This window comes from Hesperophylax consimilis, chromosome 1 (genome assembly GCF_061612785.1).
Source record: "Hesperophylax consimilis isolate HC1 chromosome 1, BYU_Hcon_1.0, whole genome shotgun sequence".
Classification (NCBI taxonomy): Eukaryota; Metazoa; Arthropoda; class Insecta; order Trichoptera; family Limnephilidae; genus Hesperophylax; species Hesperophylax consimilis.
The window spans coordinates 13368205-13392500 of record NC_142836.1 but is presented as its reverse complement, the minus strand read 5'-3'; the positions used below and the strand labels follow the sequence as shown (position 1 = coordinate 13392500).

General features: G+C 35.8%; 1 protein-coding gene across 3 annotated transcripts in view; it reads right to left on the bottom strand.

Moving 5' to 3' along the window:
• LOC149426300 (dual 3',5'-cyclic-AMP and -GMP phosphodiesterase 11-like) overlaps nt 1-24296 on the bottom strand; it is a 488751-nt gene that overhangs the window by 373869 nt on the left and 90586 nt on the right. Inside the window, exon 1 of one of the 3 annotated variants that reach the window (XM_089649971.1) lies at nt 3456-4048. The exons of the other annotated variants lie outside the window; for them this stretch is intronic. The gene's annotated coding sequence lies outside the window, so the exon portion shown is untranslated. Of the gene's footprint in view, nt 1-3455; nt 4049-24296 lie in introns of those variants that run through there. 3 annotated transcript variants of the gene reach the window in all.

The window sequence follows — 24296 nt, the reverse complement described above, 5'->3', positions numbered from 1 at the left end:
CCTAAGAACTTCACTAAATCTGACTAAATTAAGAAAATCATAGTTAAAAGAATTGACATTTCTGAAAGCTGAACAAGGTTCAAAGGATGTAGTAACCAACAATTAAAAAGGTATTTATGTCAATGGTAACCAACAAGTTTGTCCTTGTAATTAATTTGTTGTCAGATATAACTAAGATTTAACATCGATTATCCTACTGCGGAAGGAATAATGGGTACGTTTTTCAACAACAATAATTTAAACGCACGATGAAAGAGAAAGGGGCCTTTTTGGCCTGGAGCTCTGTATGCCACTATTTAAAAAAAAATGGGAACGTATCACAGACATAGGAATTAATAGACGAGAAGATAATGGCGAGGGGTAAAATCAACTGTTGAAGAACGAAGGGGGTTAAGCTGACTGTGATTCGTCAATAAATCAATCTGACAGTAAATAGGCATCTCGCATTATAATATCACCATTTAGTTCTTAAAAGTAAAATCTGCTTTTGAATGAATAGACATTTTTACATGGGAGCGCAAATTACTCGCCACGTTATGAACTAATTTGCGAAGTCCAAATTCGGCAAAGTAAATTTCTTCTGTTTGCAGAGTCGTAGTTAGTTTCAGAGTATTTAGTTAAGACACTTTTACAAATGTTTCATAATTTACTTACCCCAGTAAACAACGATGAGCACACTTGAGAATCGCTACATTGTGATGTGATAGTATATGTTTCTAAAACTGATCCATATAATACGGTGTGAATAAGCTTAAAATAAAGTAAAATAATGCTTACTTATGGAATGTAATACGACAATTGGGTTTATTCTCTTTTTCACATCTATTTTTACAAGTTTTCATATCACAAGTCAACATTTTGCCGTGTTATTTCGTAAAATGAACCGATGATGCCTCGACCATAGTTCGCACAAGAATGATGACGTCACGTTTTCAAATTTCACTTGAGGCCATACGCGAGCCCAGCCGGCTCCAATGGAACCGGTATGGGGAGTGGGGATAATACGCTTTTAATCACTTAGGGCAGGTCTACTAATATTCATATGTCTATGGAACGTATTGATAATTTCGTACCATAATATACTCATTTTGCCCTTCACAAGTTGAAGTACATTGTAGCTTGTGGCTGGCTGTTCCTGAGTTGAAATGTTTTGAAACTACGCCGCAATAATAGTTAGTAAAATGTAATTGGAATCGGTTGTAATAGTTCCTTGTATTAGTGGAAACACAGTAACGCTGAATACGATAACGATAAACCGTAGAAAATGGGCACTGATAAGCAGAGCCATTACGAAATAGGTAGGTACGGTGCAGGGGGTTACTTGAGCATTTCAACACAACATAGAGTTATGCCAACTAAAAACATTACGCACTTGTCTCCGGAACGTGTGCGTGTGACCAAAAACATTGACAGTCATCAAATCGTATTTGTTGCTATGCTGTTCAGTAATAAAATTGAAACGGTTCTAATCATTAACATGTATCTAATCGTATATAGAATGTGTTGTTAAATCATTTGAATAAACCTAATCATATTCTTCTCCGGAAAGTGTGACTTAAAACATTGACAGTAACTTTGATTTTATGAGTATGCGTTTATTGTTGTTGCTTTTATTAAGTACCCATTTCATACAGTATTGCCAGCACTGTCTTTGAACAATTTACAACCAGCTCCGTACCTATTTTCTATTATTAATTATCTAATAAGTACATTTACGCCACTCCCCAATTCAAATACGAGAAATAATTTCTCAATTGAGTTGGGCAGTTACATTAAAAAAAATTTTTTTCGCTAACAGCCTCGAAACATATACATTTATAAATTATGGTTATGTGTTTGTATATTTAATAAAAAAACTGATTCGAATATGTCTCTGAAACGCGTGGCTAAAAACAGACGCGGTCAGTAAATCGTCCTTTTTCTGTGGAATGTTTAGTTGAAAACATCGTGTTTTTCATTAGAACTTGTGGCATTGATACAGGAACTGAATCGTATTTGTCCCCGAAACACGGCTAAAAACTTTTACGCGGTCACTCAATGGAATATGCAGCTAAAAACATCGTATTTATCATTAGATCATGTGGCAAAAAAAAAACTTTTTACCGTACCGGAAAGTGTTGCTAAAAACATTGGCACAGTCACTAAATGGTATTTATGTCAGGAAGTTGTGGCTAAAAATATTGAAAGTCACTAAATCGTATTATTTGTAATGGCTGAAAATATTAACACAGACACTAAATCATAATTATTTGTCTCTGGAACGTGTGACTAAAACATATTTATTTGTATCTTATATCTGGAAAGTTTGGCTGACAACATTGACACAGTCACTACTTACATCTGGAATGTGGCGCCATAATAAAAGGAAATGTGTTGCATTTTACTCAACACGATAGTGAAATTCTCTTGCTAGTTACTAGAGAAGCCATTCGGTCACCCTTGAAAAATGAGATTTTGGCACAGTTGCATTCTTAATGAATTAGGTACATTACCAACGAAATAACTCGGTGACTAGCATTTTGTCGACATCTAGCCCAATGTTATTAAATAAAAAAGACTGAGTTTCTGACTGGTAGTATAATAAAGCCGGTTATTACTCGCGTAATCAAAGTTATTTTATGATCGAGTTTGTATGTTGGTAGGTGCCATAGTGGCAGTGGCGTGCATTGCTCTATGGTCAAAGGTAGGATGTTGGTAGGTTTTCAAGTTCAACTAAGAATTGTGCAGTGAATATTTGACAATGGATATTATATTATCATCTTCCCCTGATTGTTTTGACCATTTAATAAAAAAGCGAGAGTTCCGTACCTATTTGCATATGATTTTATTTAAATATTATACATATATTTTTGGTTTTTTTTTTCTTGGGGTTATCTCTCAACCACTGCTTAGTTCTTATTTATTTACCTTATCGGAGGATGGAAATTACTACGGTTAATATTTAGTATTTTACCATTGGAAACTAAAAAAAAAATGTGACAATAAAAATTTATATTGTAGATGTAGACAAAGATGAATACAAAAGAGTGTGCTGTAATTTGTCGGGGGAATGGGACCATGAAAATGTTTACGTGGTTATACTAAAAATTGACTTACAACGTATTATATTCTCTACAAAGCATTATTTTGGAAAACCAACGTTATCAAAAGTTACTTCGGTAGATGTAAAACAAATTAAATTACTTCGTTACCTACCTTTTAAAACACTGGATCAACATAATTGTGCCAGGAATACAAATCGACCTATTTCTCCGTATTTATGTACACAAGTGGATTTTTATTGTAAAGAAGTAAGTTTGTAGAAATAGTAAATTGAATGATGGATGTCACCCAGCCGGACCCAGCTGTCAAAGTCACCACAGTGGACGGTGCCGGTGCCGGATGAGGTAAGCGGCGAGCGCGGGGCGGTGCGGTGCGGTAGGTGTTCTGTGTAGGTACCTAGTTTATTTACCTACATAAATATTATAATGTGTTGCGGTTACGCTGATAACATTATCCAAACGTCACTGCTGCTCGAGGACTCTTCGAAGCGTGCGTAACTCAATGCTGAATGGTCGACACAAAAACACTTGTTTCAAACTTACTATTCACGATTCCACTAAATAAACACGGCACATATAGCACTGTTTGGCACTCTTCGTTCCGAACGGATTTATTTATGTCCGGATCACACTAACGCCGTCACGGACAGGAATAGCTTCTACTTCCTTTTAACACTGCCGAAACTATTTCAAAACCGTCAATGAAACTGAAAAAACACGCACTCTCAAAATACGAGGAAACTCTACAAACTCTGACTGTAAAAACCGCAAAACTTTCCCGAAATTAAAAGTTGACAAACTCGAAAGTTAGTAAATCGCGAAACTTTGGCAACACTCGGGACGCAGACGTGACAGGGAGAAGTGCTATAAATCTCACTTATACCGGCGGGAGCAAGACCGGCACCTAATTCTAATTGTTTATATCACTCAGATTCTAACCTATCAATTTGCGAGGGCACCAATGCAATGAAATAATTATTGTCATCGCCACAAGTTCGCGGGCAGAAGTCGCGGCTCGCGGCTGACAGATGTCTAGTTCGCCGCTCAGCCGCGAGCGGCGCTACAAGCCACTGTATGAGATCGTCTTTTTATCTTTTATGTTTTTGTGGGCGTGGGACCTGTTGCATGGTCGGGTCGCGTTTTTCGCTGGGAATTCCTCAAATTTACTAACCGCAAAATATAAAATATACTTCAATGTGTTCATTTTAAATCATATTCAAAATTTCACAAATAATTCATAACTTATCGAAATACATCAAATGTTGTGAAGAAAAACTGGTTGTTTTTAAAAAAAAAATGAAATTAATTCCCACAAAAAAACAAAGATTTTTTATCAATCTGATAATCCTTCTCTTCAAGCGGCAAGACAAAGAAACAAAACAATCAAACTATGGAGAAAAAAAAAAAAATGTAGGTAAAAAAGAAAAAGGTAATTAATTAGCAAAAAATCCTACATATATTATGCAAGGTCAGTGTGTGGGTATACCAACTTATGAAATGATAATAATATAGTTGTTTTATTAATATTTTTTCATTGTCCACTTGTACTATAAAAAGGATCATAAAAATATCCAGACTATAAAAAGGATCTCTCGCTGTCGTGAGTGAATATTATATCTTAAAGTCATGTTTGCCCTTTAAAAATCCATGACATTGCAGAATGAATATTGACCTGCATACGGACACATTTTACATTATTATATTATTCCAGTGAGTTTGTTACTGCTAGAGCAATCTAGCGGGAGATGGTCGCAACAATAACGGACGGGAACATTTTGGTTATAATATTGTCGATGGTGGAACCTTTATCGGAGACGCAAACCTTGCGAACGAAGGGAGGGTATTCACTCACGGCCAAGTTCAGAATTTATTATTTGCTTCGGGGGCTTTCGGCATAGAGGGATGAAAATAATCGTGAAAATGGAAAATAAGGATGTAATGTATTATATACTAGCAATTTCAATTTTATATTTTCTGTTGAGATACTCGCCAGATTCTTAGTGGATATGTGAATACGTTAATCAACGGAAAATTTCTGAAACAGAAATTAATCAGATACAATTATTTATTAAATGATGATTACGATAACTATATAAAATATCTAAATAATTTTTCATCTATCATATAAATTTGGAAGTATTAATCAGCGATGAATTTTTCATTACTAAGCATTATCTCAGATCCGTTTTTTTTACTACTCTATATTGAAGTTAACATAGAGTAGTTAAAACAAACACACACACACAGTGGTATATTTTTATTTGACCTCCGAGGCCACCGGAGGCCACAAACGGTTAAATTTATAAAAAATAGGGACGACACGTGTTGGGAACAATAGTTTCATTGGGGAAGCTGGCTTCATTTTGATCCTTCGAACATGTTAGAATTTCTCCGTTCCCGTCGTGATAAGTTATCCGATTATTGGCTGATATTTTCAAATGTTTCAAATAATCTGTTGATTTTCTTAAAAAATCATTTTGTGTGGATAACTTATGAATACTTGTAGCAAGCGGATGAGTTTGTATATTTGGTTAGTAAGTTTTACGAGACACTAAAAGGCTGTTGAAGGATATTGAAATCAGGGTAAATGCTGGAAACTCCATTTTGAGGATTTAACGCGCCACTGTCTCGAATAAAATTATGTTCACAATGAAGCGCTGTTATCAACAGTGACGTATGAATGTGAGGGTTTTGACAGGCAGAGAAAGGACGAAATTAGATTGAACGCTATAGAAATGAGATTCCTGAAGCCTGGGTGCGGTAAAAACCATGTATGACCGTGCTAAAAATGTGGAGAATATGAAAATTCCTGCAGGCCTGATTTAAGCATAGTGGATAAAAATAAGAAAGATACGCTTATATGGTTTGTGCATTCATAGCGGATGAAATTAAAGAAATTAGTCAAAGGAGAATATATTACGGCGTGAAGTTATCTGTAGAAGAAGCCCGGGACGCCCGAGAAAGACACGCCACGATCAAGTTACTAAAATACCGATAGTAAATTGGAAGTCACTACTAAAAAAGGGGAAACAAGTTCATTTTTCATTGAACTAAAGAACCATGCTGAAGCCCCATCCATGCGCTTGCACGGTTCGTATCTCCCATGTGTTTGTGTTTTATATTACCTTTTTTATTTCTGTTTATGAATCAAACTAAAATTTATCTTTATGTGAAATGAGTAGAAATATCTGTAAAAGATAGAATGGGTGGTGAATGACAAGATGGACAGCGTTTCTCCCTCCACGATCCCCAACAGACCCTTTCCCACTATCCACTTCATCAGCGATCACCTCTGTCATGTAATAAGTTTTCACAGTAAAAAATAAGCTTTAATATTACACAAATTTTACTGTAATTCATAACCTCAAAACTTTTCCCCATACTATCCGTTAACGCCCGAGCAACGCGCTGGATACACACCAGCTAGTCTCCCATAAAAGCAATGAGGATATCGCAGCTTTGAAAAAATCTTCGCATGCAATAAAATAGGTACGTAACTACTGTATTGTTTTTTTTTAATCTACCATTCAGCTTTACTTTAAAACCTCACTATATTGTACTCATCGATGTCGAGATACAATTTAGGTATTATTGTAAAAATAATTCCCAATTTTTTTCGGAAACCAACTGGATGACAGATCTGGGAATATTGGTTTAATTTGACAATGCAAAAATAGAATATTCCATGAGTTGACAATTATTCTACAGTTCGTTTTCCTGCATTTAAAAAAAAGAGTTTTCGGTATTTTAGACAAAGGGACTATACAGTAATGCATGAGCGAAGCGCAAAAGTCGTTTTAATTCTTTGTTTTGTTGACTCTATTATCCAGAACGGCGCTCAATTAGTGACGTACAAATAATATGTTGGTTAGCGCCGATACTGAAAATGTCGTATTTTAAAAGTCCCTTAGATGTATTCACGGCTGTTAAAAGGAAAACACATTGTGTAGTACTAGCTATACCCCGCCATGCGTTGCTGTGGCTCTTTCCAGAACTTTCAAGAGCATTCTCTAACTTTCCGGAATCTTCTAGACTCACCGACACACTCCGCCACTCAGTTTGGAACCTTCTGGAACCTTCCAGACTCATCGAGGCAGTCCTCGGGCCCATCCTGAAATAATCTGATGCATTCGTAGCCTTCCCATAACAAAGCATATTTTCGTCACCCATTCACCCCCACCCACCCCCATCAAACTCTCTTACTTTCTATGTGAAACCAAGGGCTATCTACCACCCTACCACCGGTGGGTGGCAGTGGCTGGTTATGAAGAAAAATCGGCGGGTGGGGAAACACGGGTTTATTTTTATAATATATATTAGATTGTAATATTGCAATTTAAGTTGGTCTCCTTATTTGATGGTTATTCTAGGCCAACATATCGTAGCCTACATAAGTGTGTATATTTCGGTAAAATTCAAGCTGCACAGATATTTAAAAAAAAACATCAACTCGGAAAAAGGAGTTAGGTAACTGAAAAAAATAACAAAAACAGCCAAATCTTAACATCGTATGTTATTAGTTATCAGTAACGTAAATCAATATACAAAGCACAGTACAGCCGACACTCTTTGATGACATTAGTAATCGAAAAAATAATTGAGTCACACAAGTCAGGCAGGAGTTAGCAATAAAAGAGTCGCCTACAATACATTAAATTAATTATTTTGTTATTAAACCTCTTCAAAAATAAAAGCGAATTTAAATTATCTAATCAAATTTCCCTGACTGGCAAAATCGCCAAGGAGAAGCCAGTATAACAAAATGTGTTATGTTTGTGAGAGCTTTCAAGATTGCCTCTAGTTTTACTCGAAGGGAGCGAAAAAACGTTTATATTCGTCCGTGAAAAGAGCACTTCTCGAACTAAGTTTTTCATGTGAATAAATCTCCTTTACACGCAATTTATTTCCGTCGTTTCTTCCCCACGAGCGGTCCTGTCGACCATTTCCCAAAGGCCAAGAATTCTAAAGATCCCCGAGAATGTTCCTACACTCCAAACATCTAGAGTTATTAGTTTGCTGGATTTGTTTTTGATAGCGACTTGTTACATGTCGTGTTAGGATTGAACAATGAAATGATAGATAAAAATTAAACTGAACATAAAGTTTATCGTAAAAACACTAAGGACGGGTTGTTAAACAGAATTTAAAGAATTCATCAAATTTCAATGTTGAAATTCAAGTTCTGTTGTAATTTTTTCGTGGGCCGGTTGTTTTACAGTACTTGGATAGCAAAAAAAATTAAATGGGACTTTCACAAAACTTGAATAATAAATTTGAAATTTGATGAATTGTTTAAATTCTGCGAAACAACTCCTTCTAAATAATAAATTATCTATTATATCATTTTGCCTTGGTTGCTTTTTAACTTAACGCGATCGGTTTGTAGTCATATAAAAAAGAAAGTTGTAAGATGAAAGGCTTTCAATTCCGATTTAAAGTTATAAAACGATGAAGGTTTTATATTTTCATAGCAAACACCTTAAGAAGTTTCCCCTGGTGTTCAGGGGGTGGTTCCGCGCCAGATGCCGCCTATATTAAAAAAGTTTTTTATTCTGTCTATTCATTGCTCAGAGCTGGTGTATTTGCCGTCAGTCTTCCAGCAATATGGGAAGAGGATTGTAAGCTTTCCTTCCATACTCAACAAAGGTTTTTCATTGGTATTTGTTTTAAACTTTTTTAAAGCAAGTTTTTATGGTTTTATGGTAGTAACATGATGAACTTGTTTTAAAACAACAACAACAAATCGGCTTACAATCGTAACAAGTTTAGTTTGAAATTTAAATTGTGAGATTTACCTACGATATCTGAACAGATTTTTTTAAATGTAAGGTACTTTAAGGCATAATAACGTTGTAAATTGGTAAACACTGTCTGAAATCAAATAGTAGAAATAGATTGATGGCACTGCGTTCGTTTTTCCTCCAAGGTTCGTTTAAAGATTTTAAATGGCAACACTAAAATTGCTATATAGAAAAATGAAGTTTAAAAAAGCACAATGGTTCAATGCATATGTTTTTTTTATCTAAGCCAAACAGTGGAGATTTAGTTATTTATTAGGTATGTCTATATAAGTAACATTTACACATATTTTACTGTGCCTGTCTCACTATGGTTAGCCCGTATCGAGGCAGGCTACTTTACAAATATTTTATTTTAACAACAGGTAAATTTTTCGATAGGCTTAATTTTGATAAGTTTGATTGGTGGGAAAGATTGTAAGGAGATAATTCTACTTCATAATTTTAGAAAATTTCTTAGCAAGGAAGAAATTTGAATGTGCAGAATTGTAACGAGTAGCTTGGTGTTACCATAGTAGTGAAAAAACGTACCAATCAAATTATTTTTTAAAGATTATTTTATTCCAAGCTTAATTTCACACTGTTAAAAATTATTTTTCGTTTTCTGGAATTTAGAATATTTGCATTATTTAAACTGATAACTTCACTTTTTTTATGGTATAAATATCTGGTTTAGAAAAGACTACCGACAGGAATATGATAAATTCGAATGATGAACCATGGAAAATGCAGAAACACGAAAGACAGTGTGATGGGTCTGAGTAATTCTACTTACCTACCTTATATTTATATTTTTAAAGTGTCTGAATATTATAGATATTTGTTATAATGTGTTCATAAATACTTATTGATTTTCCTTTTTTTAATATAAAGATAGACACATTTATTAATGATTCAATTAAGTTCGACTACATTATTAAATTTAATTTTACTTTAAATTAAAAAAATAAAAATACAGAAACAATCAGTATGTAAAATCTATTGATGTACCGCCTCCCTACACATGTACCTACATTATTCCGTGCTTTAGTTCACCGGCATCTGAAAACTGGGTAAATGGGGCTTCAACTCACTTATCCTCAGCACGTTAAACTAATGGCACCATTATTATTTTCTTCATTCCGTTGTTTCGCCGCCAGAGATGTAAACTGATCGAAGTGAAACAAGAAAAAAAGCAGCTGATAACTATTTCAAATGTTTATTTTGAAAACGCTTTGTACTTTTCTAACGCGATCATTGCAACAGTACGCTAATTAATTATTTACCTACTGTAGAACGATAAAGCGAATGTGTATGAGGAAGTCAATATTGACTAAGTACTGGTACATTCATGATTACCATAATAAATCAACTATGAACATGTTAAAGGCTAGCCCTTATCATAAGGCTTTGCACGAACCTTTCGCCATGTCTAGTTACGTAATACCTGAACTTAATTAATACATATAAAGGCGCCACAAGACTCTAATAACGGGGGTTTGTGCAAAGCTCACATTTTAATTAATTTCATCGATTTCATAAATAAATATCTTATACATATATAATTATAATACTTTTGTTTACAGAACCGATGCCCACAGATGTAAGTTATTTATATTTAAGATTAATAAAAACAGTACCTTACCATTCAAATATTTTATGTAAAACGATTTGAAATTTCTTGAAACATTTGTCGACTTTAAAATTACCGGTAAGCACCAAATTTTATTTTTTTCTACACGATGAATTACTAACTTTCCGGGGTATTTATTTTATTAATTTAGAGATTTATGATATTTTAGTAATACGTTCATCAGAATTAATTAAGATAAACCCGCGGAAAATTCAATTACAGATAATACGTTATAGTATTTTTGTTCACTTCTTCACTTACTTTATTTGAAGGTATTATGACATCTTAAAAAGACAAACATATGTTAAACAATCCTAATATCGCTTTTATTAAGAGGCACACTTGAAAAAATAGTTTTTTTTTTTTAATTCGCGAGAATTCATAAATTAATTATCTGATTATCATTATCAGCTCTGGAAATTAAAAAAATCCCTAAAAACAAATAAAACCAAATAGTCACATTTTAAACATATTTCCCTCCCCTCCACCTACTTTCACCCCTACATCCCCCTCGCCAAAATTGATATTCTCTCTCCCTCGTCTATTACCTATAAATACACTGTAACTCTGGTACAGATTTAATATGTTTTTATATAACTGTTTACGCCAAATAATGGCTAATTGTCGTGTCATTGCGAATTGTTTATGGCAATGAATTTTGTTCCTGAACCCCGTTTTCCTCTCCTTCATACCTCTCCTCTTTGTCCGGGAATCAGTCAGTGCAAAACCAACAGCCGTGACGCGAAGGGAACATCATTACCCATAACGTATCTTATCGCAAGAAACAATCAAAATCATCTTAACGCATCCGCAATAAAAGTAATTTCGCTAATATCAAAATTACAGTGGAATCCAAGTGAATCAGTGAATCCCAACAAGTGAATGTTCCTCTACCTCCGTAAGTACCCTTATACCCTTATAAATTCATTGCCAAAAGAATAATTGATTGTTATAAAAGGTCCACAGCTTAAACATTTGGTCAATTCGAGCCACATACATTATTATGTAGAGATATGAACCAGCGCATCACGTAATTATAATACGTATTTACGCATTTATCCACGATATTGTGTTTCATTGTTAAATACTTGTCGAATTATTAATGTAGGTAGGGTAGATAGTTTTGTACAGTAAGATCTAGCATTATTTATTTTAATTAAACGATTTATTGTTATTATATTATTTATCGTAAAAATGACTAACGAAACGTCAAATGTAGAAATTAATAGAGAAATTAAGTTATTGGAAGCTCGTCAAAATTCATTCTTTTCAAGAGCTCAGAGAATATTTGATAGCATGAAAAATTTGAAGACGACATCGTCAAAAAACACTTTTTGCGCAAACGCCACATTGCTACCAGAGATTAGGAAGGAATTTTCGGAAATGGTTAATAAAATAAACATGCTGAACCTTACAATAAATCCGGAATATATTCCCAATTTTCAAATGGAACAATCATTTGACGAACTTTACGCCATTATTCAACTAACCGCGCGGCAAGTGAATAATGAAAATATGAATCAGTCGTCATCTACTTCCCAACCAAAACATAATCTAAAGTTACCAAAGTTAACGCTACCCGGCTTTAATGGGAATTTAATGAACTGGAAAATTTATTATGAAACGTTTAAAAATATTATTCACGAAAACACAGATCTCTCTAACGCAGAAAAAGTACAATATTTGGTCGGTTCATTGTCTGATAAAGCATTAAATATTTGTGTTGGGATTCCAACAACAGCTGATAATTATGAAATTATTTGGAATGCTTTAATAGAGAAATATGAAGATAATCGAGCACACGCAGCGTATTATTTCGATCAAATTTTAAACATTAAACAAATAACTATTCCAACAGCATCCCATTTAGAAGCGTTTATAGATAAGTTTCATTCCTCAATTTCGGCGTTACAACAATTAAATATTCCAAATTTATTACAATATTTCTTCCTTTATATAGGAACTCAAAAATTAGATAAGGAAACAGCTATGGCATTCGAATCGTCAGTAAGGAGATCTGAGACACCTTCATATGAAGAGTTCGTGATTTTTTTGCGTGAGCACGCAAAAATATTACAACGAACATCTGCATTACCGGAATGCAAATCGCAACAGCGCATGGAGAAAAACTCACTTAAAAAGCAATATAGCCAAGCATTTGTTAGTGTAACAAACATCAAAATAAAACAATACGAGTGCGCTGTATGTAACCTATCAGATCATACATCAATTTATAAATGCCCAACATTTTTAAAAGCATCTCCTAAGAATAGATTTGAAATTGCTCAAAAACAAAATCTATGCAGAAATTGTCTTAGTAAAATGCACTTTGCTAATAAATGTAAATCGGAACACCGATGCAAATATTGTAATCAAAATCATCACTCTCTATTACATTTTAATACAACAGAATCCGACTCTTCTCACTCTAATGAGCAAGATTTAGCGGAAAATTCCGAGCGTGAATCTGAAAATCTATCCGATAATGTCACATTGTGGACTCTGAATAATGGAGATGCAGACGTTTTTTCTCCGAATCAAACCATACTATTAGGGACCGCATCCATTAATGTTCTTGATTTTAGGAATAATTATCAGAAAATACGTGTCCTAATCGATAGCGCATCGCAAAACGATTTCATTACAACGGAATGTTGCCAACGCCTTGGCTTACATTTATTCCCAAATCGCAATCACGCCACGATTAGAGGAATAGGGGATGTTGCTCAACGCGTTAAAGGAGTCACTAATTTGAGGTTTGAGTCTCGTTACAACAATAAAGTATCTTTCTCCATTCGACCTTTGGTCGTAGATCGCATCACAACTCAGCTGCCAGCATCATCGCTAAATCTAAACGCTTTATCTTATTTAAATGAATTACCACTTGCCGATGACGAATTCCACACCCCAGGGGTCATAGATGCAATCATCGGAGCCAATTTATTTGGCCAAATAATATTACCCGGTAAGGTAAAAGGCACACGGTTATTACCAAGTGCCATTGAGACAAGTTTAGGATATATAATAATAGGAAATGCACCTACCATCGAAAGTTCTCATTCACTTGGGAACTCATTTTGCACAACGACAGAACCATCGGTTGAAGAACTTATTGCAAAATTCTGTCAATTGGAAAAGGTCACAGAGTGTGAATCACAATCACCGGAAAAAAATGTCCATGATGCAATTTATGTTCAATCTACCATCAGAGATCCGTCAGGTAGATGTATAGTTAACATCCCATTTAAGGATCCTCCAGAAATGCAAGGAGAATCTTATCAAGTAGCTTTACGTCATCTTTTGATACTAGAAAAAGGATCACATCGCACCGCGTCGCATCGCATCGCAACAACATGCATCACATTGCACCGCATCGCATCGCATCGCATCAACATTAATCACATCGCACCGCATCGCATCGCTTCGCATCAACAAGCATCACATCGCACCGCATCGCATCGCATCGCATCAACACGCATCACATCGCACCGTATCGCATCGCATCGCATCAACATTAATCACATCGCACCGCATCGCATCGCTTCGCATCAACAAGCATCACATCGCACCGCATCGCATCGCATCGCATCAACACGCATCCTATCGCACCGCAACGCAACGCAAAGCAACGCATCGCATCGCATCACATCGCATGGCAGCGCACCGCAACGTAACGCAATGAAACGCAACGCAACGCAACGAAACGCAACGCAACTCATCGTATCTCATCGCAAAAAACTCAAAATAACATCAAATCATTTAGAAGTTGCTGAGAGGGCCATACTATGTGATGTACAAGTAGTTCATTTTGAGAATGACCTAAAGAATTTACAAAAGCAATGTTACTTAGCCCCTGCATTAAGAAAATTAAGACTATTTTTAGACATTATTCTTATTCGTGTTGGAGGCAGATTGAAAAATTCTGATCTGAACTACAATTCTCAACATCCGATCTTGTTGCCAAGTAAGGAACACGTCACGACCATCCTCATCGATTATCACCATGAGAAATATCTATATGCTGGACCACAGCTTTTAATATCTTTGCTACGTCAAAAATATTGGATACTTTCCGCTAGGAACTTGATTAGAAAACGTGTACACCTGTGCAACACCTGCTTCAAAACCAACCCAAAAGCCAATTTTCCGATTATGGGAGACTTGCCTGAGTGCCGGGTGAAACAATCAAAATCATTTTTACATACGGGCGTAGACCATGCAGCATCCATCGCAATCACAATGAATCAACAAAGAGGAACTCGTCGCTTAAAGGCTTACATGGGTTTATTCATATGTCCCGTCACTAAAGCCGTGCATATTGAACTTGTTTCTGATCTCAGCACAGATTGCTTTCTAAACGCCTTTAAACGTTTTATTTTACGACGAAGACCTTGCAGTACATTATATTCGGATAATGGAATTGCTTTCATCGGTGCCAAATCATATTTAGATGATTTGTATCATTTACTGAGTTCTGAACAATTTAAAGACGCATTTTCACATACCCTATCAGAACATCGAGTCCACTGGAAATTAAACCCACCTAGTGCCCCTCATTTCGGTGGTAGTTGGGAAGCCAATGTCCGAAGTGTGAAAACACACTTATACCGAGTAATAGGAGAGCAGCTCCTTATCTACGAAGAATCGTCCACTATCTTAGCTCAGATTGAAGCTTTATTAAACTTTCGTCCTCGGTCTCAAATGAGTTCTGATCCATTGGAACCGTTGGCACTTAACCCAGCGCATTTCCTCACATTAACCTATTTAACTGCATTGCCTTCTGCAGACGTGTCCCAAGAACCAGTCGGATTACTTAAAAGAAAATCTATGTTAGATCACATGGTTCAGAACTATTGGAGACGTTGGAAGATAGAGTACTTGAATTCTTTACAAACTAGGTTAAAATGGAACACTCCAGTTAATCCTGTACAAAAGGGTACGCTATTAAAGGCTGACAACGCACCACCTCTGCACTGGCCATTAGGTATTATAGATGAAGTTTATCCAGGCAAGGATGGTATTGTTCGAGTGGTACTTGTCCGAACCAAGGCAGGATCTTACAAGCGTCCTGTGGTAAAGGTTCGCCCTTTACCAAATCCATAAGCCTTTATTTTTCATTAGTTAGCCTAGTTATTTTAGAAATATGCACCCATACATCTGATTGTTATTTTTCTAATTACTTTATTTCTTATTTTTTTACATTATTATATTTTTTACTCGCAATAGACACACGTCTTGAACAGTGAAACACCATGTTGTTCTATAGCGGTTATTTATTTTGTTTTTGTTATCGTATGTTGGTTTGTTTTGACCATTCTGTCAAGGCGGGGAGCATGTTTACGCCAAATAATGGCTAATTGTCGTGTCATTGCGAATTGTTTATGGCAATGAATTTTGTTCCTGAACCCCGTTTTCCTCTCCTTCATACCTCTCCTCTTTGTCCGGGAATCAGTCAGTGCAAAACCAACAGCCGTGACGCGAAGGGAACATCATTACCCATAACGTATCTTATCGCAAGAAACAATCAAAATCATCTTAACGCATCGCAATAAAAGTAATTTCGCTAATATCAAAATTACAGTGGAATCCAAGTGAATCAGTGAATCCCAACAAGTGAATGTTCCTCTACCTCCGTAAGTACCCTTATACCCTTATAAATTCATTGCCAAAAGAATAATTGATTGTTATAAAAGGTCCACAGCTTAAACAATAACCCTGATGAAGAGTCAGGGTGAACCGAAACCGGTTGAAATATATACAATAAAGTGGTATTAAAAACAAAGATATTTTATTCTAATAAAATAAAATACTGTTTTGCAAGATGCTTGAGTAAAGCGAAACCGGTCGGTTCTAAAGATTATTAAAAACTCGTGGTTTTAAACAAAAAGTATTTTATTTTAATAAATATGTCAAACCACAAAGTGATTGCTTTCTGCAATAATATATTTTATTCTAATTATTATCATTATCTGATTGTTTTCTTTAATATCTTTAAAACTAATGTGTAGCTTTAACATATTTGCATAGCGAGCTTCGAATATGACGTCGTGTTTTTAAATTGACGAAGATCGATTCATCGATCATATTATAAATTTGAAATTTTAATTTAATATTTCTTCACAAAACTTTTAGAGGCTTATACTTCCCTACACGTGCTTCATATCTTGCGCCGTAGTAAACTGTACACAATTACTTAAGGTCGCGTCGCAGTTAATTTCCATGGCTGTAATCGGACGGAACCTTCCTGTAAACACAGCCTCCCAGGGGGCTGCCTCCCGATGGCCCGCGGCCCTACTGTCCTATTCCTATCTCTTCGTCCTGCTGACTGATGTACAGTTAATTATTATGTCCCCTACTAGCTATTTGTGTACCATCAGACACACTTAATATAAACGTAAAATAAAAATGTAAATATTTATCTCAAGAACAGGTAAGTTTATAATAATTAATATGGTATTGTTTCATCAACAGAAGTGAATGAACGCTGTTTATGATGAACGCATTTGTTTGGTGTTATATATAGTTCGACATACATAAATGTGTTCCGTTGGCGTCACTAGAGTAGATTTTTCGAATCTATTATATATTATATACTATTAGCCTTTGTCGTGTATGTTTTTATATGTACTTGCATGGTACCTGTCACATATTTTCAATAACAAATATCTTAAGTATGTATTGATATTTAGGACTGCCACAACTTTTGAATTTTGATAAAAAAATATTGAAAACACAAATAATATTATGTAAATTATAAATGCTAAATTATCTGAAACTGTTCCTTTGTGTAGTTTAGACATCTGACTCAAACTCGAAGAAAAATTCTGTCCGAAATGTTGGCTAAAAAGGAGATTGCGCAATATGGCATAATACCCCAAAAATAAATCATTTTAATAATTTTGGCCGAGAAAACCTCAAATCATATTTATATGTATAGAAATTCAATATTTTAGCTAATATTTTTTTATATTTAATTTCACAGAAAGTGGGACGTTTTTAGCCAATATAATATTTAATAAGACTCTTTAACTTTAGTAATAATGGACATTAATATATATTAAGTCTGAATGACTGTTAAGCAATTTAAGTTAGAACCTTGGAATAAGGAACACAAGAAAAGCCTTGAGGGCTTGTTTTGTGATCCAAAATATTTGCCCAATCGTAATTAAATTTCCAAAACAAAACTGTCTTTACGAAATCCAAATGGTATGGAGATGTCTACGTTGTCAGACGAGTGTAAGTGAGAAAGAGTGCTGAGCTACTGGACTAAATGCAACATTTGTTTCTGTTCAAATTTTCATGGAAGACTCTTCTAATTTTATTTTTTATTCCTATGCTTAGAATATAATATAATTTCAATGGAGACAGAAAATAAATTCAATTTGAATTTTAAACACTGCTATTCCATCCGTTTTTTTTAACAAGTAGTCACAACAATGATATCAGAACTCAGAACCCAAATAAATACAAACCATAAAAAGTAATTGAATTACCAACAGGTTCTTCCTTCGTATGTCTAACAAGTAATAGCAAACTTTTAAATTAAAAAGCATCCCTTGGCGAAATTCAAAGTCCTATATTCACAAGTTTCATAGAATTTGATATATTTGTGTGTTCACCATTCGCTTATTTCTATTTACCAAAACAGCGGTTGGGTGAAACTTTACCAACATTTCAAACTCAATCCCGTGAGAGGCTTTGTGCCGTCAAATTACTTTTCGGTGAACCAACAAAGGACTTTTATTATATATAATGTTTATCCAAAGTAACATTACAGTTTCTGTGATACGTAAAAGAGTAGGTTCACGAAAGTAAATTATGAAACTATTTTTTCGCCACTGGCTATAAAATAGGACAGTTTTTTACGCGTTATATTCTAAAAGATAACCATGGATAGGTCTAAAGAACAGTTCTGTTCTAAGAGAAAACCATTGATGGGTCTAAAGAACAGTTCTGTTCTACGAGATAACCATGGATGGGACTAAAGAACAGTTCTGTTCTAAGAGATAATCATGGATGGGTCTAAAGAACAGTTCTGTTCTAAGAGATAACCATGGATGTTTGTATGAATATGTATAAGTGCAAGCGAGATAGCATGCTTGCGAGATGCTATAAAAGGCGATGCATACTAGGATTGTCCCTCTTTTGTTAATAGCAGCTCTCCAATAAATATCAGTACAAGATCACGTATCATTATTGTGTGCGACCTTCACCCGCTACAATAATACTCCAGCCACTACACCACATTGGCATACATTACAGGACTAAAGAACAGTTTTACTAAAGAACACTTCAATAAAATAATCTTTTACAACCCCTTTCTGCGATTTTTAATTCATTTTAAAATTCAATTACTTGAGGGAAAAAAATATTATTTTATCCTTTTTATGTATTTAGCCGTTACAAATTGATGATTTATGACATATAACTTGCGTGTATATTAATAAATACTTAACAAATATCGTCATAGAGCTGTTATATAATATTTATTATTTATTTTTAGTTTATTGGGAAAACCGACATATTGTAACTTCTACACTATTACATGTTCTCTTGCTTAATGTGGCGTAGTACACGAGCTTGTATTACATGTTCAGATTTAACGATCACTCATAAAACTCATATGGCAAAATGCAATTGTTGAATTGGATGCGATAATCAATACCGGATTGTTAGAAATTCCAGAGGAGGTCATAAGTTTTTCTTATTAGTGCCAGGAGTGTTTACAAGGTGGTTTGAATGTTAGAAGAAGCCGGATAGCCGAATTCTTCTAAAGCCCGATAGCCGAATAGTTAACGCAATATCTCTGCACCGGATTGAGTGATAAATGAATGATGAATGCGTCCATGCAATGTAGTTTTTTAACAGTAACATTGTGGTATACAGTAGTGAACGGTGGAAGAAGTCTGAGACGCCTGAGAAAGACATTAGCAATGGTGAAGCATTGCGGGGTCCACTGGCGTTACATAAATACAATGAAGTCCCGTTAAACTGCCATATAGCAGTTTGCCAACGGGTTCTTATTAATAATTCAATTTATATGTTTATGTTTAGGATCTACACATGTGATAGGATTATTATTTTGAAGTTATAAACAAACATAAAAAAATAAAAGTGAATAAAATAAAATTAAAAAACAACAAAAAAATTAGAATCAGATATTATGTGAACTCGGAGAGAAGAAAGGTTTGCCCAAAACGTCTTTGTTACATCACACGGTGGGATGTGAATCCGTGGTCCATGATCACGGTGATGAAGTCGGTGTCTCGACACCACGTCGGTGAAGACCGGACTTGTTGTCGACGAACGACGATGTCGTCAGTTGATGCGCATCACAATGGAATGGCCGCCCGTCGTCAGGTTGGAGCTGCACACTTAAATGTGACTGACTCGCTTGAAATGCTGACTTAGGTACCGCGATGTCGCTGTGTTTATATAGGTTCACTCGTTCGAGAACAAAGCGCGAGAACGTAGGTTGGCGGCTTCGCTATTAATCTAGATAGGTAGATGCAGCATACATCGCCGTCTTACTCGTAGGTTCCAATGTGATGCGCGTTGCATGTATTGAATTTCTAGAACCTAGTAGTATCTGCCCCTACAGTATAAAAAATAATTCCAGTAAATAGCGCCAGTTATAAACGTATTTTTTCAATTATAATTTTTTTACTCTACAATTTATCTAGGGGGAGGGCTGCCCTCCGGACGACGTCCATGCTAATAGGTCTATAGTTCCTAATTTCACTATGTTTGCCACCTTTGTAGATGGGATGGGCACCTTAAGATTTTCTAGTATAATTGCGTCCATTAAAATCAAATTATTTAATAGTGTTAAGACCACTAACCGACCACATTAACTGAACCACTGAAAGTGGTGGTGGTGTAGATATTTCGAACCACTGATGCGACATTTAGTACCCATATGTATGTGTTGACAAACGAAATGTATGCTTGTTTTTATTTTACTTTTCAACTACGGTTTTGAACAATGTAGTCCATGATAAGTTCGGTAGTGGAAACTTTCTGTGATACCCCCTTCTCTTCAAGCCCTAAATATTTTTAATTTTACTAAATAGTTAATCCAGCCCTGGTCAGTATTTCTGATTGTGATTACACTCATTATTGAGTAGCGTCAAATGGTATAGAAACTCGTTTGCATTTGTAAAATTTCAATGTGGTTTCCACTAGATAATACATGAACCATGGATATTTACAATGAACGTGCAGCACGTCTGATTATATCTGGATATTATAATAATCCATGATAGAAGGTTAAATATTCTGCATTCTTCGTTGTACCTAATATCTCCTTTATAATGTGCTTTGATTGCAATTTTACATAATTATTCTTGAGCAGACAGTTAAGTTATTGGAGGGCTTATTTTATCATTCACCGCACACGTCAAGATTCTGTTTTTTTTTATTTAACGAAGCTACATTTGTTAACGACTTTAGACCCTCCAAAGTCCCTGCATAAGAGTTATCAGTATGCAAGCACTTACATTACTTTTATATTACAGATACCGAAATCTGAAAGTAGAAGAGTAACACGAGACAATATTAAGGAGATAAAAAATAATAAAATAAAAAGGAGATCCAAAATTAAATATCTAAGTATAGAAGGTTATGAACTTGCATCATCGCGTAACCATGACGGCTAAACCGCTTTCACAGGGCAGTCCCATTGAGAATGAATTCGGCAGTGAGCCAGGCCGCAAGCGAGACCCGGTTTCCACGCCGCTTAGAGGACTTCCCGGGTGGCCCTCGACGAACTGTAGTGGGAAAGAGGGAGAGTCCACCTGGTCGTACCTCAGGCCAGTGCATGGTGATGGGAGAGGCGCAGGTGAGACTTGTACAGGGTCAGCAGGTGGTCACTGTTGAAGAATTTCCTAGCCCTGTACAAGACGCCCAACTTCTCGGAGGCCTGATTTACTCGGGCTTCTATGGATCCCCGATACTTGAGCCGGTCTGATATAGTAACTCCAAGCATTTCAATGGAGTCTTTATTGGGGAGAGTGCTCCCATCAAATTCCACCAGACAGTCATTGATCTCCCTCTTTGCCGAAATCAGACACGCTTGGGTTTTTGTGACGTTGAAACTGACCAAGTTAGCCTTACCCCAGGCATGAACCATCTCGAGGTGGTGGTCAATTTGTGCTTCAAAACTTCCCGAGCTGTTCGGACATCATAGGTGGAAGGGGGCCTGTCAAAGAGATAACCCTCGTGAACGGTGCTGTCATCAGCGTAGCAGTGAATTGGTGCACATTCAACGAGATCATTGATGTGCAATAAAAACAGCGTCGGAGATAGCACAGATCCTTGTGGCACCCCCGCATTGATTTGGTGCGGTGAGGAAGAAGAGCGATGGTTTGAATTGTTCTTCCCCTCAGAAAGTCCGCAATCCAACTATGCAGGGTTGGGTGGATCCCATACGATGGTAACTTCCCGATAAACGCCCGGTTCCAGACTTTGTCAAAGGCTTTGGAGATATCCAACCCAACGGTTTGAGTTTCACCAAAACGCTCCATGTACCGCCCCCAAATATGCGTCACATATCCGAGTAGATCGCCACACGATCGGTTTCGACGAAATCCATATTGCCGATCGCTTAGGATATTGTTATTCTCGAGATATATGAGCAATTTGTTGCTAACCACCCTTTCTAATACCTTCGAGAGTATGGAAGTGATGGCTATGGGGCGGTAGTTAGAAGGATCGGAGCGGTCCCCCTTTTTTGGGATTGGGTGGACGATTGCCTTTTTCCAAAGATCTGGCACCTTTCCACCTTTGAGAGAGAGCCTAAATAATTTCGCGAGCACTGGAGTAATTTCTGCAGAACACCTCTTGAGGACCAAGGCAGGTATTTCGTCCGGCCCACTGGCTTTGTCGACTTTCAGCTCGTTCAAGACTCGGAGAACCTCTCTGTTCCGGATATTCGGTTCTTCCATTTGACAACCGCAGTGCGGAATGGAAGGGGGAGTCTCTCCGTTATCTTGAAGAGTTGAGTTTTCCGCGAAAATTTTGCCTAATAATTCAGCTTTCTCGCGGGTCGAGTTAGCCAGCCGACCATCAGGCTTGGTCAGAGGTGGGAAAGTGGTTCTGCAGAAATTTCTTCCGATCGAGCTAGCGAGTGACCAGAAAGCACGGCTACCAGTGGGGCAATCAGTCAGCTTTTTCGCAATTCTCTGGTCGTGGTTGCTCTTAGCTCTATTTAGAACTCTCTTACAATCCCTTGCCCGATTTCGGTATTCCGAAAGGTTATTCATGGAGCTAATCTTCCGGAGTACATTAAAAGCCGTATTTTGAGTCTGACAGCTTCAACACAATTGAATTTAGATGCGTGGTGTCCACAAAAGGAAAATAAATTTTACCACTTAATCAGGAAAAAGCTACCGTTTTTTGAAGCCAGAATTCCCAGTTTTGCTATTTCAGCACATAAATAAATTGTCCGCTTTGTGGTAAAGATTATATTTGCGCGTAGGCAGTGTAGGTCCGCTAAATCCGCTAAATCATATAGGTCAATCTATATGATGGTAGAAGTTAAAAAGATCCATAGATTTTTCAAAACTCCAATATTGGAAAATTTCCATACAAAAATATTTTTCCACAGAAGAATATTTATTTTCCCCAGCAAACAATTAAAAAAAACTTCCTTAAAACATTAGAATTTCGATAAAGAAATTTTTCTTTTTTAATTCGATAATCATGTAATCATCCCCCAAAGTTAGTGCACCTTACCCCCAGACACCCTGCATATTATTCAGAAATCAGTTTATCAAAGGTATGTGTCGGGAAAGTTATCTTTTAAAGGAATTCATTAGCAGATAAATATTATCATAATTTTGTTTTTGGATTTTCCCAAAAAAGGTTCTAGAAATTTGCCATTATTTATTACTGATTCCAAAATGTCATCTTGAGAATCTTTAGATCATACCAATTTGTCTCTACATATTTTCACTGTTAGTTACGGTATATACTCGTTTACCATAAACGTGCAGCGTAATGCAATACACAACGCCCGATAAAACTTCTATTTTCAGAACGATTGTTTTGAAATCGCATTATTACGTGTCGGAATTGATATGTATATATATTTTATTTTTTTTTTAAAGAAAGTCAAACATTCCCAGGTTACGAATAACCTGACAATATTTGAAAATCTCCTATTACCACCACAGTAAGCTGAAAATGTTGCTTGTGTTGTGATGGAGGACTTAGCCAGCCGAGGAATTGAACACACTACGCCTGGGATATATATTAAGCAATCTATTAATATTTAAAAGCCCTTTGGGATCATATTTACAAATTAAAAAAAAAAACACATATCCATCCACTGAATAAAAGTTAATGTGTATATTTACAACGTTCAGAAAAATTACAATTTTTTACGTTTTTAATTATAATTAAATAAATTTAATTTGTAAATTATAATAGAAGTATTCGTTCATCGAGAAATAATTGGAAATGTACGTAAATAAAGAGATTATTTTTAGAAATACGGCATCCAATTTTATACCGTTACTATTATGAATTCAATGCATTTACGGCAAAACCGATAATATCTTTAATACAATCGATAAAAGGTTAGTGGTCAAGAAAAGTTAAATCAGCAAATTCAGAAGGCAAACGTCGACCTACACATGATGGAGGAAAACTAATGCACGAGGAGTGATTGGCCTGCAACGGACTCAGGTCCTCGAAGTACATTAATAAAAGGACACGTTGTGGGCGCCTTTTTGAGGTATTCAATCCGACCCTACTAGGAAGATGATGATCATCTTTATATTAATATAAGACAAAGATTTAAAATGTGTCTTTATCTCCAATAATTAAATATTACAATTTGAG